The sequence below is a fragment of the Primulina huaijiensis genome, chromosome 4 (genome assembly GCF_012295235.1).
Source record: "Primulina huaijiensis isolate GDHJ02 chromosome 4, ASM1229523v2, whole genome shotgun sequence".
NCBI lineage: Eukaryota > Viridiplantae > Streptophyta > Magnoliopsida > Lamiales > Gesneriaceae > Primulina > Primulina huaijiensis.
This window is the reverse complement of record NC_133309.1, coordinates 12,023,973-12,027,998: the sequence shown is the minus strand read 5'-3', so window position 1 is coordinate 12,027,998 and position 4,026 is coordinate 12,023,973. Positions and strand designations below refer to the sequence as shown.

Sequence of the window (4,026 nt, the reverse complement as noted above, 5' to 3'; positions counted from 1 at the left end):
TGTTACTATACAAGATTTGGTAAAAGAGATTAATAATCTTAAAGAACAAATAAAAATTTTACATCAGAATAATACTCATTTGAGTTATCGTATCTCTGTTATTGAAAATAACAAAGAAGAATCTGACATTATTGATAATAATCAAAATATTTCATTCAATTATGATAATCATTTATCTGTTTTGAATATGATCATATCTCAAAAATGGTATACAAATATTACTTTGTTAATTGATAATTCTTATAAAAAGAATTTCATTGCTATGATAGATAGTGGTGCAGATTTGAATGTTATACAGGAAGGATTAATTCCTACAAAATATTTTCATAAAACTACTCATTCTCTCTCTCATGCAGGAGGAGAAGCTTTAGAAATAAATTATAAATTACCTAAAGCTTATATTTGCAAAGATAAAAACTGTATTCAAATCAGTTTTTTATTAGCAAAAGATATTTTTAGCCAATTAATACTTGGTTTACCTTTTATTTATCCTTTAAAGCATGTTGATGAAACAGGTATAATAGGAACTTATCAAGGTAATCCTATTTCTTTTCAGTTTATAACTAAACCTGTTCATAGAATTCTTAATGAATTACAAGAAAAGATTGATAGAAAAACTTTTCAAATTAATTCTTTAAAAGAAGAAATTAAAATTCTAACTATAGAAGATATATTAAAAAATCCTAAATTACAGGATAAAATTAAATTTATTTATAATAAATTTTCATTAGAAATATGTAATGATCTTCCAAATGCCTTTTGGAATAGAAAGAAACATATAATCTCTCTTCCATATGAAGAAGATTTTAAGGAAATAAATATTCCTACTAAGGCTCGTCCTTGTCAAATAAATTCTGAATATTTAGAAATATGTAAAAAAGAAATTTATTCTTTATTAGAAAAAGGTTTAATAACACCTTCTCAATCTCCTTGGTCATGTACTGCTTTCTATGTTAATAAACATTCTGAGCAAGAAAGAGGAGTACCTATTTATTTTAAATGCAAAAGTTTAGATCTTTTCAGTTAAATACGCGAGGACGGGCCGGAGTTTGGAAATTAGAAATAAGATTAATAATAAGAAAAATATTCCTAAATTTAATCTAAGTCAAGGAATAATTTAATTTATAGAAAAAGAATGTTTTAGGATTTATTAAATTAATTGGAGTCAAGTTAGTAAATAAATTCTATTAGGTTCAATATTTAATTAAAGCTAAAATTAAAATGTGTAAACAATTGAGGAGGAATTAATTTAGGCTTAATATATTTAAGAAATTAAACATAATATTTAAATACTTAAATTTTAAGTCAAGCATGCCATGCAATAATCTATCCTAAATTTAATGTGTAAATTCACTAAAATATATAATGAGGGTGCTAAACTTTAAGCAATTAAAATACAAGATTTAAGCAATAAAATACCATGCAAATTAGTAATAATAATAAGTTTGGGTCCAACATTTAAATAATTCAAAGGTTGATAACTCTCCATTCAAACCATTTCTAATTACAATTCATGGGGTATTCATTTCTCATTTTAAATTCTCTAATGGGTAGCAAATTTAAATGCAATAAAACACCACATTTCTACTCAACCTATTAGACAATTAAATCGTGTACATGCAGTAGGAAATGAAGAACAAAGTAACGTCAATAAGGGGAAGGAGAATCATTTCAAAACCATTCCACTTCTTGACTTGTAACCTCCACCTTAATGCACTTCAATACCCATTTAACACCCCTTGAATCTTCACCTTCAGAACTTACAACCATAAGCTTCGAAAATAGCAGAGAACCAACAACAAAAACAATCGAGATCAGCAGCAGAAACAAGAGAAGAAAAATCCAACTCCGACTCCGCCGCACGTATTCGTCGTAGTGATTTGTTTTGTTCAAAACAAATTCTAGGCATGTATATGTTGTTTCTTTTCTCTTCAATCAAGTCCTATAGATATTTTTAAAGCACTATATGTTCATGATTCAAGCAACAACTCGAAATTTAGGCAGTAAGTTTCTGAAAAATTCTGTACAGCCTTCTCGGGCCATTGTGTTCATCTTTATGGTTGAGTTGTTTTTGCTGAATCCAGGTGTTTGCTTCGGTTCCAGGTACATATGGCTGCTTCTAGGCATGAATTAGAGTGTGTTTGAGTGTTGTTGGTTCACTCGTTTCAGTCCCTATACTCAGGAATAAAGATAGGACAACAACAATTTTCTTTGGATACAGCATGTGTCACGATTGTTTTTGTGCTTGAATGTTTAGGGTGGTGTTCGAATCTTGGTTGTCTTAGGGACTGTACCCATGGTTAAAACCATTCCTTATCATCTCTAGGACGTGACCAGAGTGTCCTTTCAAAACTTGGTTCATGGTTCCATCAGATTTTTAAAACAGCAACACAAGCATCACTCGAAAATTTCTACTTCTGGTTTGTGTGAGTGACTTCGGTTTTGAGGTGTTGGGATGGGCTATGACTGGCTTGTAGCCCATAGCCATGGTTCATACCATACTTTATCATGTCTAGATCAAGCCATGGTTGATCATATAGCCACTGGAACGATCTAAGACGACAAAACAATTCAATTTACACCCCTGAACAGAATATGCACTCTCGGCTAGCATGTTGTATTGTCCCATGTGTTGGCTCGGTTTGTGGCTGGCTTTTAGCCCTTAGCCCTGGTCCAAGCCATGCCTTAGGATGTTAGTAAGAGTCTTTGGGCGGTGGTTCAAGCCCATAGTCATTAATTTAAGAATTTTCACTACAAACACACAAGCTGCTACTGCTGCCATTTTGACAGCAGCTTTGGGTCATGGTTTTGGTGGTGGTTTGAGTTCTTGGTTGGCTTTTAGCCTATGACCTTGGACGGGGAACTACCTTAATGAGTTAGGAAAGTCGTGTTTTTGGCCGTTTGTGATTTGGTTGAGTTTAGAGGTCGTACGAGAATTTACGGTGAAAGGTGCCAAAATGACTCTCGAAAGAGTGTATTATGTTTTTGTGTTCCATTCACCTATTTTCGTGTTTTACAGTCCTTGTGCATATTTTTCAGTATGTTTGGGGTATTTTTAATCATGGTTAAACGTCGGTTTAATGTTGGTTCGGGTTGGTACATGCCATGATTAAAAATCAAGTTGTTGGTCCGAATCGTCTCGTTTTTGGTTCAATTGTCAAGTTTTGGGCAAGTTAAGATTTATTGCATGTGTCACATATTAGTAGTAAGTCGCAGCAAGCTTGGGAACGATCCAACTCATCCGGTAAAAATAAGGTTATAGTTATATTATGTAAAGGCCTAGAAATCCGTATTTGAAAATTTGCGGAAAAATTAAAAAATTTCTTTTTAAAGTAATTAAAATATCCAGTTCATAAAATAAACTGTTGAATAACGTATCATGTTTAAAAATAGCAGCGGAAGAAATTAATGTTGTAAAAATAACTGTAAAAATTTTATCCAACGGTAGATAAAAATGTTTGAGCGATAACAATAATAAATGCTGAAAAGTGAGGTCCTCGGGTCCCACTACTGCCGACTCGAGCTGGCTCACTGATCCCCACCCTCGGTCCCGACATCATCAGTACCTACAACAATCAAGTCTAGTGAGCCTAAAGACTCAGCATGCATATATCGTAAATAACAAGTAAATAAATAATAAAGTCGCATGCAAGTGAAAATTTCCTGTACTGAGGTGTAACGTAAAATATCATTTCAATGGTAATTATAGTACGTGCATAACTGAACTGAAAATATCATAGTGAAAATGTTTGCTCCTTGGAGCCCTGTAATGAAATAACTTGTAATAATTTTCTGGTGAGATTATGGTCTACGCAAGTGGTCCCTGAACTGAACTGAACTGAACTGACCGGTAACTGGCGACCGGACTTAATAATGTATGTCTGATCAGACTACTGCCACAGTATACTGGGTGAAACAACTGAACTGACCGGTAACTGGCGACCGGGCCGGTAACTGGCGACCGGACTTAAGCATGATAGTAAAGTGACCACAAGCAATATCGCATAAATCTCAAAATGAATATTT

At 33.1% G+C, this 4,026-nt stretch overlaps 1 long non-coding RNA gene across 1 annotated transcript; it reads right to left on the bottom strand.

Annotated features, from left to right (window-relative positions):
* Positions 1-3,312: 3,312 nt before the first annotated feature.
* Positions 3,313-4,009, bottom strand: LOC140974845 (uncharacterized). Its single transcript, XR_012174881.1, has 2 exons — positions 3,845-4,009; positions 3,313-3,581 (listed from the first exon to the last, which is right to left on the bottom strand). It is a non-coding gene; the product is annotated as an uncharacterized lncRNA (long non-coding RNA).
* Positions 4,010-4,026: the final 17 nt, after the last annotated feature.